This window comes from Pleurodeles waltl, chromosome 9, assembly GCF_031143425.1.
Source record: "Pleurodeles waltl isolate 20211129_DDA chromosome 9, aPleWal1.hap1.20221129, whole genome shotgun sequence".
NCBI classification, from domain to species: Eukaryota; Metazoa; Chordata; class Amphibia; order Caudata; family Salamandridae; genus Pleurodeles; species Pleurodeles waltl.
Genome location: NC_090448.1, coordinates 90,042,262 through 90,067,837, shown reverse-complemented (window position 1 = coordinate 90,067,837; position 25,576 = coordinate 90,042,262). Strand labels below are relative to the sequence as shown.

The 25,576-nt window shown below is 44.2% G+C and overlaps 1 long non-coding RNA gene across 1 annotated transcript in view; it reads left to right on the top strand.

Moving 5' to 3' along the window:
- LOC138258585 (uncharacterized) overlaps nucleotides 1–25,576 on the top strand; it is a 495,375-nt gene that overhangs the window by 4,624 nt on the left and 465,175 nt on the right. Inside the window, exon 2 of the long non-coding RNA XR_011198434.1 lies at nucleotides 13,234–13,667. This is a non-coding gene — a long non-coding RNA (uncharacterized lncRNA). The remainder of the gene's footprint in view (nucleotides 1–13,233; nucleotides 13,668–25,576) is intronic.

Sequence of the window (25,576 nt, the reverse complement as noted above, 5' to 3'; positions counted from 1 at the left end):
CAGCTTGGTTCATCTTGTGCAAAAACACAGCTTGGAAAAATACAGCTTGGATCCTCAACTGCAATGTCTAACTCCACGTTAAAGGCAATAGGCAGCTAAGCTAAATATCAAATGTAATGTCTAATGTCATGTCAAAGCCAATAGGCAGCTGAGCTGAATACAAAATGTAAGATCTAATATCATGTCAAAGCCAATAGGCGGCTAAGCTGGATACAGAATGTAATATCTAATAGCATGTCAAAGCCAATAGGCAGCTAAACTGAATACATCATGTCAAAGCCAATAGGCAGCTAAACTGAATACAGCATGTCAAAGCCAATAGGCAGAATACAGAATGTAATGGCTAATGCAATGTCAAAGCCAATAGGCGCTAGGCTGAACAAAACATACAATGTGCTACTGGTGAACATTGAGCAACTAATATGCGCAGTGGTGAAACACAAAGTCATTGGTCAAACTCCATTATTAGCATCACAGAGGGTGGCGGCAGGATTTCTGTCCTACGTCCCAACAGAAGAAGGGATCGCTTTGACCCCCCCCCGCACGGCAATAACATCTCCCCCACCCTGGTGTCGGGCGAGGAGCCTCGAGGAATACTCCGAAGCTAATCCTGCAGCAAGTTTAGAATAAGGGAGCTTCTAACCACAACTCCTGAACACTTCTCTTTCTATGAACTTGCGTTAGATCTACAGCAATGGGTAAACCCAAAAAACGTGAAGGGCAGGACTTAGAGGACCCAGCGGCCTCCAGGATGCCCAGACAACCTCCATATTCAAACCCTCAAATTAGCCCAACACAACAAGAGACGACGCTGGACACGGTCCTTCAGGCCATCAGAGAATCCCGCAAAGCGCTCGAACAAAAAATAGATAGCCTAACAGTAGACCTATCACTGCTGCGAGATGACCAACGTAAACTTACGGAGAGAGTGGGAACGACCGAAAAGACTCTGGAACTGATGACACAACGCAGAAGGACTCATCTACCGAACTTGTTGATCATACATCTCGGATGAAAGCCCTAGAAGCTAGGACAGAAGACGCAGAAAAACGCGCTCGTAGGAGCAACCTTAGACTTGTCGGGGTACCGGAGGGAGTAGAGTCCTCGGCAGCAAATATGGAATCCTTCCTGGAAAACTGGATTTAAGACACAGTGCCACCCGAAGGCCTCTCATAGTTTTTCGCGATCAAAAAAGCCCACAGAGTACCCAGCAGGCCACCTCCCCCAGGAACGAGACCTCGACCGATAGTGGCGAAACTATTACACTTCAAAGATACTACATCCTATCGCAAACTCACCTAAAAGGTGAAATTACTTTAAATAACCAGTGTGTCATGGTTTTCCCAGACTTCACCAAAGGTACGCAAGCCCAAAGGGCCTCCTTCAATGACTCCAAACGCATCCTACATGAAAAGGGTATAAAATACGCAATGCTCTTCCCGGCCAAACTCAGAGTGGAATATGAAGGTAAAACACATTTTTTTACATCACCACAACTAATAGGAGAATGACTGGAATCTCTGAATATTGCATCTACAAGCACCCAGCCCAGAGCCCACCGCCTGCCTGACAGGAAACGCAGCAGGTCCTCCAAACGTATCTCAGAGATTGCACCACCCAGGCACCAAAGTCTCCAAGAAATGCGCAAAGCAGTGGATGCAGCGGCAGCACTGAGCAGAGGAGTCCCCCCCCCCCCCTCAGGCCTCAGGCGACACCTCGGACCATGACTCGAGCTGCGGGGGCTCCTCAATCTCATCACGGGACACCATCACTAGCCTGCCAAAAGGGACCCCGAGATCATCGGAAGAAATTATTTAACTCCTTACCGAGTGAGCTGAAACCTCATAGGTAATATCATGAACATAATTTACTTGGAATACTTGTCAGAAGAAGTAATCACTGGAGCCGCATACAATGGCAAACCTCGATTAAAATCTTTCTGGGCTGCTGATATGTCCCTGCGGGGTCCCGGGAACGACCTGGAACGTAGGCTCTTGGTCTCTGGCACGCCACCCACCAATAGGACATTAAGATAAGTTATAATGGTTTGGACGGGAAAAGTTTTAGTGACCGGTCCTGGGCAGAGGGAGTTGGGAGTTGTACTTGTTAAATTAGTTAAAAGGGTAACTCATGCACTTATCACTACTGAAGCTGATGATTCTCGAATTAGAACCTTGTCATTGAACCTTAAATCTAAATGCCGCTACACGTACTTCTACCCTAGCCAACACAAACAAGAAACACCAAGATCATGTCCACACAGTATAAAATAGTAACCTGGAACATCAGAGGCTTAAATAATATGTCTAAGCGATACAAAATACACAGCTCTCTCAAACGCAGAGGGATACACATAGCTCTCCTGCAGGAAACTCATCTAGTGGAACAAGAAGTTCAGGCTCTAAAAAAAAGATGGAGAGGTCAGATAATTGGCACTAATTATTCAGCATACGCAAGGGGAGTACTGCCATGGAGTACCGCCCAGGGGTACCCTTTCAGGTACTTCACAAGATCATAGACAAAGAAGGGAGGTATGTAGTGGTTGGCTGGAGACTAGAGGGCAGAGAAGTAACCATAGGCGGTATATATGCCCGAACCACGAACAGGGGACATTTTTTGACAAACTATCCTTAGAGATAGGCCCATTTCTTGCAGGCTTAAACATAATTGGGGGTGACGTTAACTGTATAGCAAACACTAACCTGGACAGATCACACCCGCCCCTATCGCAATCACAAATCCTAAAATCCTCTAAATCATTTACTGAGTGGCAACAACACTGGCAATTAGGAGATAGCTGGAGGAAAATCAATCCATTCACGAGGGACTGCTCATTTCATTCGACAGTACATGATTTGCACGACAGACTCAACACTTTTTTAGTATCCCCTGAAATTCAAAATGTTGTGACAACAGCTGAATACCTTAGCTGTACACTCTCAGATCACAACCCCTTAGTGATTTCGCTGTCCTGGGGCAGAGAGAGGCCAACGATTCCAACCTGGCGCCTTAGGGCGGAAATGCTAGAAGACAAAGCATTCAAACACAGTTTACACGTAGCCATTGTTGAGTTTTTTAAACAAAACACAGGGAGGACGACCGCTAGATCCACTGAATGGGAAACGTTCAAAATAGTAATTCGTGGCACTTGTATCACTGAAAATATAGGAGTCCGGAAATCAATAGAAACCGAGCTCCGGCGATTGGAGGACTCCCTTAGAGACACCGAGCGTAGGTGCCCTACACAACCAGACTTGATCCCCCTTTTAAACAAAACCAAAACCAAAATAATTGAGGCAAGCACTAGATTAACACGCTTTGACTATAAACAGTACCTAACCAGACAACATTCAGAGGGTGATAAGGCAGCTGCCCTGCTAGACTGGCTTGCTAAACCCCCAAAACAACAGTCATAGTTGAAATTGAAGAAACCCCAGGTAATAGCGTTTATAACCAAAAAGGGATTCATGCTAGCTTTACTAAATACTATGCAGCATTATATGCCCCTCCCACTGACACGCTAAGCATTTCCCAGTTACGGGAATTAGAAGAACTACCCCTCCCCAAATTGGGCACGGAAGAGAGCTCGGCCCTAGCAGCTCCAATAACGATCGCAGAAATCAAACCCGCGATCCAAAGCATGGCGAAGGGCAAGGTTCCAGGAGTGGATGGACTCTGTTTGGAGTTCTATCACCTATACCAAGACCTATTAGCACCACATCTTTGTACACTATAGGCAGAAGCATGGAACAACGTTAACCTACCTCAATCAACTAACAAAGCCATTATGATACCCATACTGAAACCTGATAGGCCTCCCGCCGATGTCCGCTCCTACCGCCCATTGTCTGTGCTTAATATAGACTACAAAATATTAAGCCGGATATTGGCTAATAGACTCCTTCCTCATATGCCATCATTGATTCACCAAGACCAATCAGGCTTCATCCCACAGTGTAGCACAGCTCAAAATATTAGGCGCTTAATGTCAGTGCTCCACTCTATAACCCCGACAATGTCACAAGCGGCGATTATATCAGTGGCCATTGAGAAGGCCTTCGACAGCCTGAGATGGGACTATCTAGAGCAGGCCATGCTAAAGTTGGGACTAGGTGAAGGATTTGTAAGATGGACAAAACATCTGTATACTAACCCCACCGCAAGAGTGCGAACAGGCAATACTATATCCGCCCCTTTCCAGGTTTGCAGGGGCACCGAACAGGGATGTCCATTGTCTCTCCTTCTATTTGCAGTAGCAGTGGAAACCCTAGCTCAAATAGCCAGAACTGGACAGTACTTTGAGGGCATCATAATTAATAACTGGACCTATCACATTGCCCTCTATGCAGATGATATGCTGCTTTTCCTCCGAAACCTGGAGATAGACTTGCCAGGAGCCATGTCAATGCTGGAGAACTACGGAATAGCCTCCGGGTCCCAAATCAACTGGAGGAAATCCTCAATTTTTCCAATGATCAAAGACGCCACTGAACCTAACAGCACAAGGGGTTTGCCCTGGTCTCCTAGCACGTTTAAGTACTTAGGAGTAACTATGTACCACAAAATGGAAGACTTGTTAAAAGGAAACATACATGGGACACTCAGAGGGATTAGAGCCAGTATGCGCTTTTGGGAGACACTGCTCCTGACGGTCTCAGGAAGAACTGTCCTGCTTAAAATGATAGTGTTGCCCAGACTGCTGTACTATTTTTCACTGTCCCACTCATAATCCTGAAAGCAGGGTTCAGAGATTTAGAATCTATGACCACGAATTTTATATGGGGGTCGGGTAGGCACAGAATAGCACTACACTCCCTCCGGAGACCTACTACAGGAGGAGGTTTGGCTGCCCCTGTTATGGAGATATATTATTGGGCGGGGCAACTACAATGGCTAGCAAAATTAATTAGCGAACCCCCCGGTTGCAAATGGACTACAACTCCCCTTAAATTGCCCATCTGACAGAATATTGGGTATATTATTGAATCCCAAGAAGCCAAAACATCAGCTACCTTTGGAGTGGGAATCGACAAGACACTGTTGGGAACAATACCTAAAACGTACCCGCACAGGAACTCCATATACCCCAGAGGACCCACTGATCTGCTTGAAACATATCTTAGGAAACCAGTCGCTAACAGGTATCAATAAACTGGTGGCACATAATATTACAAAGCTGGGGGATCTATATGGCGGAGGGAAACTTCACACATATGCAGAATTACAAGTTCAGTTCGACCTCCCATCCGGATTATTCATTACCCATAACGCTATCACTAGAATCATACATAAGACATGGGGAACAGGGACCCTTGAACCACTGACCCACGGAGGCTGTAGCTTTCTCTGTTCAATGGGGGGGCAGAAGGGAGTGATATCAGGAATATATAAATCCCTACAAGACAGCATATGCCTTCCTCTGAACAAACTCAAAGTTAAGTGGCAGACAGAGTTAGATACCACCTTTGAAGAATCTCAGTGGGCTAGGATCACCTCTCATATCTACTCAGTGTCCAGAAACGCCAGATTCAAGCTAATAAACCTATATATTTACCGTATTGCCTATTTAACCCTGCATATGATAGCCAAAATATACAGCAGAAACGATGTAGGCTGCCCCTGAAGTGCCAAACCAGCAGCAGGACTAGTACACATGCTATGGAGCTGCCCCCAGCTCAGGTCATACTGGTTAGAAATATTTAAGAAAATCTCTACCTGCACAGACAGGGTGCTGTCCTTTTCCCCTGTGGTGGCCCTGCTGGGGGACTTTCCTCGCCGCTCAGCTCTCAAAACATCCACCAGGTTTATCGACCTGGCTTTGGTCCTCGCCAAAAGAGAAATCACCTCACACTGGAGGGTCTCAGCGGGCCCGCAAGTAACTAGTTGGCTAAACGCCTTAGAAAAATGGTCCGAAATTGAGGGGGCAGTGTTGTTGCAAGAAGCACTGCTGGGGCAGAGACCATGGGACAATGCTACACAATGGAACTCATTACTGGAGAGCATGAGGACCCCTGACGCCCCTGCCCCGGAGGACACCTCAGTCACCTCGGACTTCGAAACTGAACCTGTCTCAACGCCTAAAACATGGCTTTTCCATTAATCAGTTTTAACTTGTGTACCTTAGTCATCTCAAATTCTGTGGCTATGTCCTGAAGTTGGTTCTTATCTCACTGCAAAAGAGAGACACACAACATCTGCTTCACTGATGAAGCCCTAAAAAAACAAAACCTTGTGGGTGCTGTTTGTGTTCCCATTCAGTGGGGATGTGGCCTAGCAATTCTGAGACTTGACCACGACTAAAATCCACTTGGTTGGTATTTGCCTTTTATTGTATTGTAATAGTATTTATATAGTGCTTACTACCCCTTACGAGGCGTGAAAGTGCTTTTCGGTGATTGGCATGCTACTCCCGAACCCAAGAGGAATTAGTGGTGGATTAGTATGGGGAAATATTAGTACAGTTTTAGTATTATTATGAGTTAATTTGAGCAGGGGATATGTGAGTTTGTTAGTTGGATTGACTAGAGTAATGGAGGGATAGAGGAGGGAAGAATCCACAAGTGTTAATTTGGAGTTTATAGTAATAGGATGAGGCTTGGGATGAGTAAAGGAGAGATGGAGGAAGGAAGAGACTATGGAAAGGGTTAGGGAGATCATAGTAGCAGGAGGGGTTTTGGATGAGTCAAAGGTGAGATAAATGAAGGAAAATTTAGTAGGGTTGTTTGGGAGATCATGGTCGTAAACTGAGGTTTGGGTGAGCTAGATGTGCTAGATGTGGAAGAGGAGGGAAGAGCTTAGGTGAAGTTATTTTGGAGATGAAAGTAGTAGAATGGGTTTGGGATGAGTCAGAGTGGGGATGGAGGATAGATTGATAGAGACATGACATATGGTGAATGGTAGACAAAGTAAAGCTTACAAGAGAGTAAATTTATATTATTTCTATTTAGTTCTAATTTTATATATATATATATATATATATATATATATATATATTTTGTTTTTTTTAATTATTATGTTTCTTTTTATTGAATTTATTTACTCATTATTATTATTTATAATTTGAATTTCATTCATAGATTTTATTTAGTTTTATTTAATTTTTCTCTAGTACAGTAGGACTAGAGTCATAAATAAATAGATATGTAAATACATAGTAAGGGACTATGGGGGTCATTCTGACCGACCACGGAAGCACCGCCAACAGGCTGGCGGTGCTTCCAGGCCAATTCTGACCGCGGCGGTAAAGCCGCGGTCAGAAAAGGGAAACCGGCAGTTTCCCGCCGGTTTTCCCCTGGCCAAATGAATCCTCCATGGCGGCGCTGCAAGCAGCGCCGCCATGGGGATTCCGACCCCCTTCCCGCCAGCCTGTTTCTGGCGGTTTTCACCGCCAGAACCAGGCTGGCGGGAACGGGGGTCGTGGGGCCCCTGGGGGCCCCTGCACTGCCCATGCCACTGGCATGGGCAGTGCAGGGGCCCCCTAACAGGGCCCCATAATGATTTTCAGTGTCTGCTCTGCAGACACTGAAAATCGCGACGGGTGCCACTGCACCCATCGCACCCCAGCAACTCCGCCGGCTCCATTCGGAGCCGGCTTCATCGTTGCTGGGTCTTTCCCGCTGGGCGGGCGGGCGGCCTTTTGGCGGTCGCCCGCCCGCCCAGCGGGAAAGTCAGAATGACCGCCGCGGTCATTTGACCGTGGTGCGGTCTTTTGGCGGGCGGCCTCCGCCGCCCGCCGAAGTTGGAATGACCCCTTATATGCTCAAGGAATATAATAATGGGTATAATAATATGAGAAGAAAAGTAGTATTGTATAAACACAGTCTTTCAAGATTTGTAATATTTGAAGTTAATAAATGTACTTTTCTAACATTTATTTATCTTTCCTCAATTTTTGAAAAGTGAAATGGTTATGATAATAAAACATTTGATCAATGTGATATAAAAACGAGAGCAGGGATTCATAAGTATCTAACATAACAACTTATCTAGGAGCTATGCAATGACCTATGAACATGTTAAGCATGGAATAACATACACACACACACATATATATATATATATATATATATATATATATATATATATATTTAATTTTTTTTGTAAACAAAAATTGAATGCCACACACTCTGTTCAGCTCAAAAGCTCATTGAGCTGAACGGAGTCCGTGGCATTAAATTTTTGTTTACAAAGTTAATCGAGGGCTCAGCCAGCCTCTCTGCCTCGCACCAGCTGAGTGCGTGTTGTTTTCCCTTGGCGCGCTTTGTTTGAATCATATATATATATATATATATATATATACACACACATATATACATACATACATGCATACACACACACAGATATATACATATACACATCTATTTAACCATGAGTATATATTTGTTCAACAGGTTTAAAGAGTATGTGCGTAATTTATTGTTATGACATAGTAGCGATACATATTTCCTAAAGAACTATACATATCTACAAAATACACATAATCAGATTAAAAATATGTATCAACACAGGCATATGCAGTCCATTGCTGTTTGAATATGGTGGTTATGAAAGAAAGAGCCAACTCTTTAGTAGTCTTCTGAAGAAAAGATGGTTATCTGTGGATCTATATTTGTGGGCAATGAATTCCATACTTTGGCTGCTTGAACAGAGAAGGATGTACCACCTATATCCTTTTTCATATATGGTGGTGTTCTAAGGTGAGGTGCCAATCTTGAACGGAGGTTTCTTTGTTGAATGTATTTGGTTATTTTGTTTCTGTTAAAAAGCGGTCCTGTTCCATGTATAGCTTTGTGCATGGTACAAAGCAGCTTGAAAGTGGATCTTCTGGCAACGGGTAACCAGTGTAGTGCTCTAAAGGTAGAGGAGATATGGGCTTGTGGCTTTACATGTAATAGTAGCCTGCAGTGGACCTCTGAGTACGTTGTAGTTTTTTCATTATAGATAGAGATGATCCATGGTAGAGGCCATTGGCATAATCCAGTTTGGATAGTACAAGAGAGAGATAGTAGCCTGCACCTTGTGTAGAATTCCGAGGTGGGGGAAGATGCATCGCAGAGTCTTCAAGGTGGTTAAGCTTGTTTGTGCTAATTTGTCCACTTAGCATTCATTGTCAACTTGGAGTCCATGGTAATTACAAGGTTTTTAACTTCCTCTGGTAATTAAAGAGGTGGTCCGAGATCGTCAGGCCAGGCACACAATGGGTCATAATTTTCCCAATCACCACATTTGAGTATTTCTGTTTTGGAAGCATTTCGTTTGAGATGGCTCCAAGTCATCCACTGATCAACGGCTCTGAGGCAACTGAAGATGTGTGAGTTTTCAATGTCTTTGGGACATTACAATTTAAGTAGTATTTGTGTGTCATCTGCATAGTTGTAGCATGTGAGTTGAAAATCATTGATCAGTTCTGGTAATGATATCATAGATGTTGAAAGGCAAAGGTGAGATCCTTGGGGTACCTCTACTTTTGTGAAGTACAGTTTGGCAAGAAAGGGGAGGAATAGATAATTTTAGTTCTGTTTTGAAGGTAGGATGTAATCCAGTCGAGAGCAGTCCCTTGTATGCCAGCTTCGTGAAGACTTTAAATTAGGGTGTCATGGTCAACCTTATCAAATGCAGCCGAGAGGTCCAAGAGAAGAAGTGCAGCAACTCCATTGTGGTCGACTGTGTTTTTAAGATCACCCCAGATTGCTATGAGCGCTGATTCAGTGCCTTTTCCTGGGCGGAATCCAGTTTGGTAGTCTGAAAGTATGGAATTGTCTTTGATGAACTGTGACATCTGGGCAAATGCTGCTCTTTCTATCAGTTTGCCCAGGAAAGGTCCATTTGTGATTGGTCTGTAGTTGTTGGGGGTCCCGTGGGTCTAGGTTTGTTTTCTTTAACAACGGACATATGTATCCCTTTTTTAGGTCTTCAGGAAAAGTTCCTGTAGTTAACGAGTTGTGGATGATTCTTCTTACAGGTGTGGCAGCAGAAGTAGATAAAAGAATGCCTTTAATAAGACTGGCAAGTTAAAAAGTAGATTTCACTGAATAAATTTAGTTAAGACTGTTTTAGGCATGTACAACCCTTTCATATAATTTATCCCAACTATATAGGAAGTGCTTCTTTTCCGACTTTAACACATTGTTTGGTTGGCAGTTCTTGAAACTAAAACCCCACTTTTCGAATGGATCTCTATAATGCAGAGTATAATGCCACCTTCCTGCTGTTTCAGAATTTTTTGTTTTTAACAACTGTGTTTTTTGCCATTTCAATCCCAGGGCATGTATCATATTCTTAAGTGCCTGTTCGATTGGATACTCAATTGATAGGTTAGGACAAGTGAGGTCAAAATCTTCATGTGAGGTGTGTTTTAACATGCACGCACAGTCTGTTCACACTTAAGTGCTGACTCGGCAACAAGGCTTCCCATGGAGAGATGTGTGCAATATATTGGCAACAACTGACTAACACACCACTAGAAAAAACTAAAGAGGGTAGAATTACAAACTAAGATAATTAAAAAAAATATGGAAAATGTCATAAAAATAAAATGAATTTAATCCTGGGATTACTAGTTATAACAAAAAAACTGAAGTGCTGATTTGAAAAATCAGCTTTGAAAAAGAAAGAAGACAAAACCAAATTAAGAATATGCTGGATTTCGTTCTCAAAAGTGACCAATATGGCACAGCATTTTCTTTTTCGACACTAAAAGAAAAAGATCTCCCCAGTAAATGTGTCTAAGATAGAAAGGTTTAAAAAAGTTCTGACATTCAAAAAGCACAGTTGTACATGCTTGTAGCAGCAACAGTAATTATTACACAGCACCATGATAAACAAGTATTGGCAAAACCAATAGATCGTGCCCACAAGACCCATTTGCTTTAGCACTGATTTTTAGCCATGCTGTACAGCAGCCCGCTGCTAGGTAGCATGGCTGAAAATAATGTTAAAAAAAAAGTCTGCGTATAATGCAGTTGCCGTGTCATTTTGTAGGTGAACGCTAACATGAATGTGTCCAGCTACAAAATGAGGCAAGTGTTATTTTTTTATATTTACCAACCCCAGATAGATTAAGAAATGTGCTTTTTTGATATACCTGTTATGCGTTTTTCTGATATACCACTAATGCACGTTAAAAAAACAAATCAACAACAAACAGGGTAATGGGTGATATTATTTATATTCTTAACTATTTTAAATAATTTTATGTAACATTATTTACTAGTAGGCTTTATTTTAAGTCCTTCCTTCCACTGTTTTACATGGAAGTGTTTTGGAGTACAACTGGTTGGCCATGTGCAATGCTGGACTTACTACAAAAGTGTAAAATACCACAAAAGTGCAAGCTACTACAAAAGTGCAGTTTGTGAATTCTCAAAAGTAGTAAACTTTCTCAGAAGGGTAAACTTACTCAAAAGTGAAAGTTACATTTATGAATCAGGCCTGTTTTCAACCACTTCAGACAGCTGCAGTAAAATAATATGATAGTGAAAATAGAAAATTAAATACCTCAGTACAAATAGTCGTTTTTAATTAAAAATAAATATTGTAGCAAACAGATATATGTTTTTCAAGTTGAAAAAAGAAGGCATTTGCCCCATACAAGAAAATATAGGGGCAAATTTAAGAGCCCCTTGCGCCACGTTAGCGCTGCCTTAGCTAAGGTGCTAAGGCAGCACTAAGGTGGCCTTTTCCCCACGCCATATTTACAAAGTGGCGCAGTGCATGCATTGCACCACTTTGTAACTCCTCGTGCCACATTATTCACCAGGCATATTGTATGCAATGGGGCATTCCTCCGTTAGGAGGCCGAAAAAATTGCGCCATTTTATCTGTCATTTTTAACGGCAGCACAGAGCAGGCATTAAAATGACACACCCATTTAAATCAATGAACCTCCTTGAACTTTGCAAAATGTTTGAGGCTAGTGTAGCAAGGCCCCACAATAGCATCAAAAAGTTTGAAGCAATCGTATCTTAAATATGGTGCACACATGTTGGCGTTAGGGGGCAGAAGGGAGCGCAAGAAAAGTGGCGCAGCATTGGATTCAGCACAACTTCTCTTAAATTTGGTCCATAATGTGTAGAGAATAGCGATGAGAGATACAGCAGAAGCTGTTGAGGGAACTGCAGAAAAATTAGCTACAGACTACACGTTATATGTAATGGATTGCAGGACTGTGCAAATAATTAAACCAATTATTCTAAGGCACATAGCACAGACTATTAACAGACAGATTTCTTGGCCCTTTATCATATGTCTTAAAAAACGACACATCTTTAAAATTGTAAATGAACATTAAATTAGATGCATGATACATGCAATCTGTAAAAATGTAAAATGCTATAATGGTTTTGTGATTAATGTTTTGATGATTATTGTTACATACCCTCCAATACTTACCATGCAGTGTGATATTTCATGCATCATATTTCTCGTTCTTATTACAAGCACATTCCAAATGTGGGAACAGCAGCAGCTGCAGTTTAGAACCAGAAATGTAATGTTAAACACAGTGTGAGAGAGAGTACTGCTCCACAGAGAGGTCCTGGAATGACCATTTCATTTATTAAGTGCTGACATTTGATTGACAGGAGGTTGAAATATCATGTTTCGACTCAAATAAATTGTAATTTAAAATCCTCTTTAATGATGAAGTCGGATTTAACATCACAATTTTGGAAATGCTACTTTTAGAAAGTTGGCATTTTCCTGCCCTAACCATATGTCCTGGGTCACATGACTGTGACTGGCTTAGGTGTTAGGCTTTGTGCATTCATCCCAGACACTGAGACAAGGGGGACGTAGGTGTCGAAAGGATGAGCCATTCTGACTAGATTGCTGGGGGCAGAACTGTGCCATGACCCACTTACATTTCGAAGAGCTGCCTCCAGCACATACACAAAGGAAAATTACACTAGTCTTCTATCACCCCAGTCTTCTTCGTGTTGTGACTTTAGGTTCCTGTGTGGCACCTTGCATCATATGTTCCTTGGATTACCAAGCACAAGATCATATTGCTGTTCCTGTTACCTGTGTTTATACCGACTTCAGTGGTATCCCCCAGGTCCCATAGGTGGCCTGGTACTTATAGTGGCTCATTGTTTATATTATTGGATCCCCCAGGGCCGGCTTATATGGTCATTAACATGTGAAGTATCCCCCAGGGCATGTTATGATTGTTGAATATGCCAATGTATTATTGCGCATGTTTTAGCTAACCGTTTGAGCCTTGTGTATTTTCAGGTGCTTGAGAAAACTGTTGCCTGGTGCCCAAAAGAACCATTGATGCCTTGTGTCTTCCAAGGTCCAAAGAGACATTGGAAGACATTTGTACAGACCTTCTAGAATTTGGACATGGTTCGGGCATGACAAGAAATTCTGCACCTGATCAACAAGACGGGCCTGGCTTTGCACCAGAGAGAGACAACTGGTCTCTGCACACCTGCTCTCCAGGAAATGTATTCCCCAGCATCATCACCATGATCCAGGACACTACCCAGTGATCCTGATTCCACCATAGTAAATCCTGCTTACCTATTCTTCCTTGGGGTTCAGCGATGACCGCTTCCTGCAATCGACTCAGTTCTTCCCTGAACGGCGTCCCGAAGGATTAAGGCACCAAAGTACTTACCAAGAGAGATAAAGACAAAGAAATGAGATAAAATAAAGACAATAAGGTTAGTACACTACTGTTTATCTTGCGCGAGTCACAAAGACAAACAGCCTCACATAAGGCTGGAGGTCTTGAGACTGCCATCTTCACGGTGGCGGTCAGGACCACTGCTGCTGTGGTGGTCCGACCGCCACATTAAGACCCTGGTAGTCAGACCTCCAGGGTTTCGCTGTCTCAGCCGGGACTGGTGATATGAATGGGTTGATGGTGGGTGGAGATCGCAATCAGCCAGGGCAACCAGCATGCAGCGCTGCCCTGCTGATTATGACCTCATTCTCTGCCAGCCTTTTCATGGCGGTTTTACAGCTATGAAAAGACTGGTGGAGAACAGGTTTAGGGGGCCATAGGAGGGCCCCTGTCAAGCAGACAGTGAACATTGCGAGGGTGCTGGTGCATCCTGCAGGTGACAGAATGACAGCCGGCTCCATTTTAAGCCGGAGACAATGCTGACGCCTGTTTCCCGCTAGGCTGACGGGTAGAAACCTTGGCTTCCGTCCGTAAGCCTAGTGGGAAACTCGTAATGGGTCTTTCGGGGAGGTCTCCCGTGTGGTGGCGACCTCCTCATCAGAAGTTCGGCAGATGGGTCAGCCCATCTGCCGAACTCATAATGAGGCCCAAAGTCTACCAGCAAAGATCATTGTTCCATGGAAGCACAAACTGGTGATAATTAGGCCTAGGTGGAGCTGGTGGAGTTTCACTCCATGGAATTCCGCATAGTTACAGAGAAACTCTGCTAAATTCTGTGGCATAACAAAGTACAAGTCAGCAAGCTGGAAAAATCTGCTCTGCCGGCGGTGGGCGGAGTTTTCACCGAACTCCATGCTCCAAGTGGAGTGTGAAGTGGCAAAACTCAGCGAACTTCACTTGGGGACTGGAGTTTGCTGCCAATCCCTAGTGATAATTATAGACGGTGCACATTTGTTTGACCTTTTTACAGATGGGATGCTTTAGTAACAAGAACTGTGAAAGTGTAATGAGTACAATGAGTCATATGCATGAGGTGAAACTATCTATGATACTTTGATTCTAAGACTGGAGCAAAGCACTTCTTCAAACTCTGTTCAGTAAGGACTATGGGATTATTTCTATGCTGTAATTAGAATGACATCTTTCAAGTGAGATCATATGCAATTAGTATGAAACAAGAGCATGAGAGCATAGTGTTGGATATGTTGTAATAATTCCCTCTTTGTTATTACTTTTAGTACAACTTTATCACATCATTTAGAAACACACTCCTGGAACTGGAAGAGCTTGCCTGCTAGCAGGCAGCCTAGTGGATTGTAACAATCTGGAGGTGCAAGTCTATTTTCTTTATTACTTTATCCCAACCCCCTCTTCCCTTCTGGGGCACTGCCTGGTTTGGGGTTATTCAGTCCCCCGATCAGACGTTGTACCAGGAGTGAGTGGAGGTCCAGCATTGTGTCTGTGGAAAAGTACTCCAGGTGAGTGACACAACACTTGGAGCCTTTCCTGAACTTGACGTTGTGATAGCCGAGAAGATTCTCCCACTTCAAAGGTTGGCACCAGGTATAAATATTGGAACCTCAGCGCTAATTTTCAGTATACTTCTGGAACTGTGGACATAGCAGAAGAAGGGCTGCCTTGTTCCCTATTGGACTGCCCTGGTGCTTGATGCCTGGCTTGTTCCCCAGAGGACTGCCCTGATTCATGAAGCCTGACTTGTTTTTCAATGGACAGACATGCTACTACCAGGGGACTGCCCTGCTGCTTGAGGCCTGCCTTTTTTCGAAGAGGACTTCTTGCTACTTGAGACCTGCCTTGTTCTTCAGAGGACTGCCCTGCTGCATGAGGCCTGCCATGCTCTGTCAGAAGCAACACTGATCCTTCTCCCTTCTTACCAGGCTAGCATGAGTGACACTAAGGGTCTTCCTGTTCTGAGCTACAGTGGCACAACAATTTCGAGAGGCATCTCTACAATTGCCTAGCTGACCTGCTGCACTGTTCCTGTTCCTGTAACTGGACCTGCCTTGGCCCTGCTGGCCTTTGCTGGAGTAAGTCCCTGATACCTAGGAAGGAGGTGCCTTCCCAGGGCCTGGACCCTTGGCTGGCATTATAGAGCACTTCTTGCTTAACTGAAGGTTCCATCAAATTAATTGAGAATCGATCCGAAGCCCTGCAAAACCTTGCCGCTGTGTTGAAAGCTTCCTTGGAACCAATGGTGAGCAAAGCAATGCCCCGCAAAGCCTCATTGCACAGCTGAAAGTTTCATCAGAATGGATGCTGAGCAACACAAAGACCCACAACGCCTTGCTGCATAGCTGCAAACTTCATTGGACCTGACACTGAGTGACACAAAGTCCTGCAAATCCTTGCTGCACTGGTGAAAGCATCATCAAGAACCGATGCATAATGATGCAATCCCTAGTAGAGCAATCCCGTGCGGATCTCGCACCAAGGACATACGACACAACTCTTAGTGGGTCAAGCTTGGTCCTGTGCCTGGCCTGTGCTTTATCGTGGTTAATCTAAACCTGTGGCCTTGTCCTAGTCCAGCTCAAGCAGATACCCACAGTTAAGCGCTTTCTGCTTCCTGGAGCTATTTTTTACTCAAACGTTTAAACTTCAATATCTCCAGTTCTACTGATTAGATTTGTGATGTCTAATATCATTTCTTTAAATTAAAATGTAGACTAGTTTTCTAAATTGGTTTGGGATTCTTCTAGAACTGGGAGAATTTTTAATTATGACGGAATATGCAGAGTAATTTCAGTAATTACTCATAACTGTGATGCAAGTTTACAGAAATTACATGATTAAACCAGTTGGAGTAATTAAGAGTAATTTGGGGCCAAACCCCTACTGAAGGTGCACAGGAACAATGAATTAGGAGAGAGCAAGCAACTGCAACAGTAGTATTTAGTGCTAATTTTTTACTGTAGAATAAATCCCCAGACCCTTTTAAGGCGCAAGCGAGCATTTGGCCAATGCTAGGTTATGCTTCTCACACATTTACTCAGAATTTTGAGTAATTTTGGGGTAATTATGAGTCATTACCCTAAAGAGAATCACATCAGTTGCATCCCTTGAATATTCTTGTCTTGTGTTTTTACTTTATTACTGTTTGAGTGCTGCATATTTCTACTTTACATTTGCCTCTAAGTTAAGCCTGAATGATTTTGTGCTGAGCTACCAGAGGATTAATAACAGGTTAATTTAGTGACTTTTGTGATTGACCCTGAATAGGATGTCGTACCACTCAGGCAGCATCAGTCAACTGAGGCAGCTCAGGCAACATCCTTGTCAGCTATAACCCAATTTCTTACATTAAGGTTATGGGATACCTTACTTTCTTTTTTTCCTGTTATTCAGCTGGGTCTTCAGGACTTCCTACTAATGGTAAATCGGTCCAACTTCCATGGATTGTGAACACATACTCAATACCAGGGCTGGCTTTAGCACTAGTGGTGCCATGTTCAACAGTCTTTTTTGGCACCCCCACCCCATTGCCACCTCCTCGGATTCCCTCACTACCATCCAGCAAATGTGACACTCATCTCTCCATAGCCCCCCCTTTCACATACATTCATTTGTTTTAAAGAGCTTGTAAAGACTGGCTTTACTAATCCACTCAGCTATCCACATAAAAAATAGTTCTATTTTTGCAGCAGGCGTATTAACCCTCTATACTACTTTAAGGGGAGTCAAAGCTGCCGCTAACAAAACTCCCATCTCTCTCCCTAGCAGGAACATTAATCACAAGAGGTATCTTGAAATTTTAATTGCTTCCTGAAGGCTGGGCGCACAGGGAATGTTTCAGTGGGTGCTTTTAAATCGCAAGTTTCATAAGTTATTGCTAAACACAGCGCCCCCCTGAGGTCAGTGCCCCCCAATCCAGGTCAGCATCTGGTGCGGCTGCACCACTCGCACCGCTTAAAGCTGGCCCTGCTCAATAATAATTGAATTATACCTGGATTCGATATGAGCTGATCAGAGTCATTTGCAACGGTATCCACAGAATTAGTAAAAACTACATTTTGTGAAAATGTAAATATCAGCTATTTAATTGACTGCAAGTTTAATTTTAATAATAGTAATTTTATGGCTGTGGAGACTCCACACATTAAAATAAAGGCCTGTCCTATCTTTTTATATGTGCAGTCTTTCAGTAATCTCAGTTTGTGAATTCCCAAAAACAGTAAACTTACACAATAGTGTAATTTTTTCTTTGTGATTCAGGGCAGAGAGATCTTTATGGTCTCACGAGCAACACACGGATCAAATGTTTCCTGTTCATCTCCTTCATCATCATCATTGATAAGATCTAAATTTTTGTAGCTGTCTGTGGTGTAACAAAGGCCTCAGCAGCCCCCACGGTTCAGAAGGACCCCAAGCTCCAGGGTGCCCCCTCAGCACAGTACTCTTGCCTCGGAGCTCTGTATGAGTCTGGAGGGGAGGCCCTCCATAAACTCTGCAGGAGGGCCCTCTCAAGTTTCATTACACCACTGGTAGCTGTGTTTGTATGCAAAGTCAAACAGTGGAAAAGTCACATTTTTATTATTATATTTTGTCTACAGACAGCTTTGTGGACAGCCCCTTTCAGATGTTGGCTACAGTGGTAGAACTGACTTCAGACACTCATGATGGGAGTGGTTGCCATTGTGGCATATTTCGGAAGTGAATTACCTTGAAAGAAGTATCTACATTGGCTTTAATACATTTTTTTTCCTGTTTTTTTATTGAGAGGACCCAACTTGCTCACTCAGCAGTTTGCTGTGCATTCCTCATCCTTGTGTTTTCTTTTATTCCTGAGGGCCCAGAGCTGGTATTTGCTGAAGGGCCACTCGTTTTAATTTTAAAGTGTGCTGTGCTGGCTTTAAAAATTAATTGGGTGCAATAAGTATCATTTATAATATCAGGTGCACCAATTGTGCAATCCAGGCCTATATGAAGACAGAGAGCCTGATTACGACCTTCGCGGATGGGATACTACATCAAAAATGTTATGGAGATTTTGCCCACCGTTTTAAAAGTTTCATAGGATATAATGGAACTTATAATATGGCGGACGGGATATCTGTCATGTTTGTGACGGAGTATCCCATCCGCCAAAGTCATAATTAGATTTTAAGGCCCTTGCAGGTCACTACACCGTAGACAAGCAGGGCGTGCCAGTGGTTCCTGACCCATTTATTTATCCTCTTACCCACGCAAGTCCCTTGAGATTCATTTGTTACGTCTATGCTGTGGCTGAGTTGCTCACTATAGATATGAGAGAGCATAACCTGGCGGTGATGTTATGTCTCTTAAAACATGAAATGAAGGGGTGGTTATTTTTCTTTATAACAAGGAAGTGTTTTCCATTTAAACATGATGCACCGATTTTCATACAAGTAAAGTACAAAATGAATATAATGTTTTATGTATGCCGCATTTAATCATCATTTGAAAAAGGTTTATGTTATAGTATTTTAAGCACTAATATTCTTTATAATCAATTTATATTCAACACAAGAAAACATACAGAAACCATTTAATTCGTAAGTGTAGTTGTGCATATTTAGCTTGGCCTGGGTGGAGGCCACAATATTCCTGTATTTTAATTTCATTGTGAAGTTTGCTTTTTGCATATTTATCTGTCACTGCAGGTGCTGAAACTTATAAGGAGCCTATTGTATGTGAGAGATAAGAGAGTATGAAAGAAGAGTTACAAGGATGGAAGGAGTATCCTAAATTGGCAGTTATCGTTTTGAAATTACTGAACACGAGGCTGCAGCAAGACCATTTAGAAGAAACTCAATTAGATACTGTTACCAATTATTTGTTTGATTTATGACTTTCTTTTCCAGAAGAAGACTTTGACAGTGATGTCATTTTTGGAGGGATTGAGATTTAAATTTGGTTTAGTTAATGAAAGTTTCAGACCCCTTTATTCTCCTGAACAGAGCAGACCTATTTGAGGTATGCATCTCAATTCTTAGAGATTCAGCAGCTTTATGCTGCACAGCACTCTTTTGACAGAATCTTTTAGACTCTGCACACTTTACCACTGCTAACAAGTGCTAAAGTATATATGCTAACATTGGATCACACCCATTTGGGCTATTTAATTTACTAGTAGGGTGAACTTATGTGCCCAGGGCCTGTAGATTAAAAGCTACTAGTGGTACTGCAGCACTGATTGTGCCACCCACTTAAGTAGCCCCTTAACCTTGTCTCAGGCCTGCCATTCGAAGGCCTGTGTGTGCAGTTTTACTGCCAATTCGACTTGGCATTTAAAAGTACTTGCCAAGCCTAAAACTCCGCTTTTTCCACATATAAGTCACCCCTAAGGTGTGCCCTAGGTAACCCTTAGGGCAGGGTGCTGTGTAGATAAAAGGCAGGACATGTGCCTGTGTAGTTTACATGTCCTGGTAGTGTAAAACTCCTAAATTCATTTTTACACTACTGTGAGGCCTGCTGATAGGCTAACATTGGGGCTGCCCTCATACATTGTTTGAGTGGTAGCTGCTGATCTGAAAGGAGTAGGAAGGTCATATTTAGTATGGCCAGAATGGTAATACAAAATCCCGCTGACTGGTGAAGTTGGATTTAATATTACTATTTTAGAAATGCCACTTTTAAAAAGTGAGCATTTCTCTGCACTTAAATCTTTCTGTGCCTTACAATGCACGTTTGGCTGGGTTTAGTTGACAGCTCCTTGAGCCTTCACTCAGACACCCCCCCAACACAGGATACTCAGCCTCACTTGCATACATCTGCATTTTGAATGGGTCTTCCTGGGCTGGGTGGGTGGAAGGCTTGCTCTCACACAAAGGGCTGCCACACTCCCTACTGGGACCCTGGCAGACAGGATTGAACTGAAAGGGGACCCGGTGCACTTCTAAGCCACTCTTTGAAGTCTCCCCCACTTCAAAGGCACATTTGGGTATAAAAACAGGGCCTCTGCCCTACCACCTCAGACACTTCCTGAGAAGATACCTGAACCAGGACCTGCACCCTGACAAGAAGAACTGCCTGGCTGCCTAAAGGACTCACCTGAGTGCTTTCTGAAGAGGACTGCTTCCTTGCTGTTGCCCTGATGTCTTGCTGCTCTCTTGCATTGCTGCAGAAGTGCTCTCCAAGGGTTTGGATAGAGCTTGCCTCCTGTTCCCTGAAGTCTCAGGACCAAAAAGACTTCTCTCCTGCAGCTGAAATCCCCGTGCGATGAAAATTCGATGCACCGCCTGCCAAGAACGATGCACAGCCTGCTTGAGGTGAAAAATTCACCGCACGAAAAGTCTGGAACGACGCAGCCCGACTTCACGACAGAAGATCGACGCAGTGCCAGTGACCAGAACTTAGATGCACAACTCTACTGGATGGATGCAAGCCAACTCAGAATGATGCAGCCCGACTTCCTGGGAGGAATTGATGCAGCACCTGCCGTGCGAAAGAAAATTCCACACATCGCCCACCGGAATCGACGCAGCACCTGTGACTTCGCTTAGCAAGCCCAGGATTCCACGCATCTTCCCCGGGGCGTCTGAAAACCCCACAACCCGAAGAGGATCCAAGTCCGCCGCCGGAAATCAACGCAACGTCTTCCCCGCATGGAAAATAACGACTCAAGTCCCCGTGCGAAGGAGCGAAACAGACGCACACTCACCGTTTTGCACGCATCTCCTCCTCTGCGGTCCCTTGCGACGATTTTTCAATGCAAACCAGATATTTTGCCTTGCAAGTGACACTTGTAGTTTCTAGGAGAACTTAAGACACTTTTTATTGCTTTTACAGTAATATTTTAACTCTAAGGACACTTGATATCACTTTCGGTGATATCCCTATATTTGTTTATTTCATCTTTAATCAATTTGACCTGCATTCATCCAGATAAATAATATATATTTTTCTAAACACTGTGTGGTGTATTTTTGTGGTGTTATATTATGGTATTGTATGGTTTATTGCACAAATACTTTACACATTGCCTTCTAAGATAAGCCTGACTGCTCAGTGCCAAGCTACCAGAGGGTGGGCACAGAATAATTTTGATTGTGTGTCACTTACTCTGACTACAGTGAGGGTCCTTGCTTGGACAAGTGGTAACCTGACTGCCAACCAAAGACCCCATTTCTAACAGTATTCCATATGCTAATTCGATTTAATATTGATCAACATTTTAACTCTCCTTTGGTGATTCTGTACATCCATACCGTGATTTTGAGACTCATTTATGTAAGTTTGACTTTGAGTTCGTAATAAAGCCTTTTGAAACTTTAAGTTGGCCTCCAAGATTGAATGTGTGACCATTTGATTACACTGTAATTGATATTAATTAATTAGATGTGAGCCTCTTCACCCCTCAGAACACAGCAGTCCATAATTGCAGATGTAGTCCAAGCTGGATCAGATGGTAGCAGAGGAAGATTCTCTTTCTGAAATGAAGAGAACTAGAACCATACTCCAGACTAGTTAGTCCCATAGAGCCCAATCCCAAGTGCCCATGTTCTGAGTTGGCGAACAGGCGAAGGTGCGGAGGCTGGGAAGAGAGTCAAACTGGCATTGGGAACATGAGCATAAACAGAGTTTTGCAGCAGTTGGCATTTAGCTTGCAGTGATTGTGAGGTTGGATGGTGTCTAGCAGAGATGTTTTATTGTTGTGTGAGTGTGGTTATTTATTAGGGAGTTGAAATGGTTATCGGGTCCGACGTGGCCTAAGATCCTGGGATAGTTAAAAAGGTGTAGAAGATACCATAACATATTGTCTGCTAAGAGGTTGGGTTTGTTGTGAGACATCGTCAATGTCACAGATAACATAGGGATTTACTTTTTGTGAATGTGACGTGATTGGTATAGCAAATCTTAATGCGCAGAGTGAAGCTGTATTGATCTAGATGACACCCCGTAAGTCGAAGTTCATCAGAAGTGATTGGAAATGTTCTTGAGTGTCTGAAAATATTCATTCTTTTGTGAAGCAGACAAAGGTTATGGCATTATATCTTGCATGTGTGTGATATTGTGGAGCGAGTGTGCCTACAGATTGTAAGGGTGGGCAACTTCTGTGAGGAGCGAGGTCTCCATGATAGTGTGCACCGCTGATGTATGTTGGTTGGCGTAGTGCTGCAGTGTTATTGGAGGACAACATCATACGGTGCCGCACTGAGATTGGGGGTTGTGTCGAAACAAGGATAATGGGTACAACATTGTTTTGGACTGAATTGAACTTTGTGGAAATTATTGAAAAATTAAATTTTTCAAGTCAAACAAGATTTGTTTAGAGGAGATGCTCATATTCCTAGCAGGGAAGGTGAAGTGGCCTCTCCCGACTGTACTCCAGATCATTGTATGGTGGTAAATGTAGGACTTCATACATGTGTTTGGATTGGTCAATGACGTAAGATCACAGAAATAGAAGGTCCATTGAGATTCCCACAATATGGCACATTTAGGCCCTCATTACAACATTGGCGGTTTTGACCGCCAACATACCGCCGCCGTGGCTACCAGCCGGCAAGCATATTATGACCGCTGACGGTATTCCTCCAGAAATCTGGTGGAACACCGCCGACGGTCATGGCGGCAGACAGCGGCGGCCTGGCGGTGTTTTGCTGGCAGACGCTGCTGCTGACAGCAGCGCCGCGGACCGTCTCCAGCCGGAGGACCCCCTGCAAGCAGGTAAGTCGGGTTCTCCTACCGGAGAGGAGGGTGGGGGTAAGTGTGTTTGTGGGGGTGTGTGTGTTTATGTTTTGGGATGCGTGCATGCAGGTGTGAGTCGAGTTGGATGCATGTCTGAATGAGTGATTGTGAATGTTGTGTGTTGTGGATGCATGTGTGTGACAAACTATGTTGGTGTGTGTTGTGGTGTGTGAGTATGTATGTGTGCATGCATGGGTGGAGGTGGGTATGCGTGTGTGCATGTGTGTATATGGGTGCGCATGTGTGTGTGTATATGTGCGGGGCAGGAGCGGGTGGGGGAGGGTGGAACAGGACTCTGGGCAGGGGGTGTGGAGACCCCTATCAGTGCCAGGGGGTTTCTGGTTGGCTACGGTATGCACCTCAGCCAGGCAGAACTTACCCACTCTAGTCAGGGCAAGGGAGTTACACGTCCAAGATAATCCCTGCTCACCCCCTTGGTAGCTTGGCACGAGCAGTCAGGCTTAACCTGGAGGCAATGTGTAAAGCATTTGCACAACACACACAGCACATGTGACCCAATATCCCAACCACAAAGGAAACACAACACCAGATTATATGAAAATATACTGTATTGTACACAACGCAATTATCAGACCAAACATCACATATCAGTACTATCCTGCTACCTTAGCAGTTGTCAGAACGTTACACATTAGTTACTCAGCAAATTAGCAGTAGTCACACATAACACACAGGTTACTCAGTAGTCTGCAACATAAGCAGTAGTCAGGAAACACGTTATCACATTAGAACACTTGTCATAAGTATATCATAAAACACCCATAGTAGAAACATTAGAAAACATATGGCAAGTTAGGGAAACATATTAGCAAGTCATGCCCATAAAAGGAACATTTGCACACATGTATAAAAACATCATAAAACAGGTAGGCAACATATAATGCAATAAAGTCTCTAGTAAGAACTTTTGGTATATATATTGTCACTTAGAAATACCTGGTAGATGATAAAGGTACCTCCCGTGCCTAAAATAGCATGAAGGGGCCCCTGGCGCTTCTGGGCTCACCACGGGGGCCACACGGTGCTCCTGGAGGGAAAGGGGTGGTAGGCACCCTCTCCTTTCCGAAAACGGGCCCCTCCGGGGACCATAATTTAGCTGGGGACCTGCCTCGGCCTCCCCACACCTTGTCCTCGGGGTGGGGGCCAGGCGAAGCCCAACCTCAAGCAGGGGCGAACCGAAGGGGGCCTCCGTTGAGGTCTCCCTTCCGGGTAGAAAATGCCCGAAGTGTATCTGAAAACGGAGCGTCCTGCTCCTACCGCAGAGACGGGGAAATGGGGCGCCCCCTGCGCCTTCCCCGAACCCTGCGAAGTGGGGGGCAGCCGCCCTCGTCCTCGGTGCGGCTGCCAGTGCCGAGCAGGGAGAGGCCGCGCCTCTCCCTCACGTGTTGGGCTCTTCTCTGGAGCTGCTCATGTGCCTCCGGGGTTGCGGTGGCCTCCTTGACAACAGGGGAGCCGCGGGTACCCTGGGGGCACTACCTAGACCGTCGGATCCCCCAGGGGCACTGAGATGAGCACGCCAGCTCCTCTCCCTCTCCTGGAGTGTCCCCGCGGTTAGTAGACAGCGCGCTCCGAAGCGCTTGAATGAATGAAAGACCCGGCTGCGGCGGTGGAGTTCCTGGGCAGCGCGAGGTGCACTCTAACAAGCACTCGAGCCATCCACTTCGGCCCGGCTGTGGCAGTGATTTCCTTGGCCATACAACGAAAGTCAACACTTTTTGTAGCACACCAGCTAGGGGAAAGCACTTCCAAGTGCTCATAAAATCCCCCACAGAGCGCTTCCCAAAGCGCTTAATTTCAGCCAAGAAAAAGGTAAAGCACCCCTCGTGCTTCTGGGTGGATGCAGGGGTCAGGGGCCACAGCACCCTGCCCCTGGGGAACAAAATTACCAGAAAAGGCCCACAGGTGGAGGGGCCCAGCAACAGGCCCGCACAAGAAAAAGGCAGCAAGTGGCAAGTCCTTCACAGTGACCAAGCAGGTCACAGGTCAGCACAGGAGCAGCAGTCCATGGCGGTCCCTGATGAGTCCTTCCAGAGTTTCTGTGTACAGTCCCAAGATGTTTCAAGAGTCTCCAAATTGTGGGGAAAATTCCCCTGTACTTATAGTCAGTTCTTACAGTGTTTTACAATGGTAGGGAGAGGAGGTTCCAGCCAGTTACAACTGGTTCTGGGAGTGCCCCCTCTCTCCTTTCAGCACAGGCTCCAAACATCAGTGGGGGGTTAACGACCCTATTGTGTGAGGCCAGGGCACAGCCTT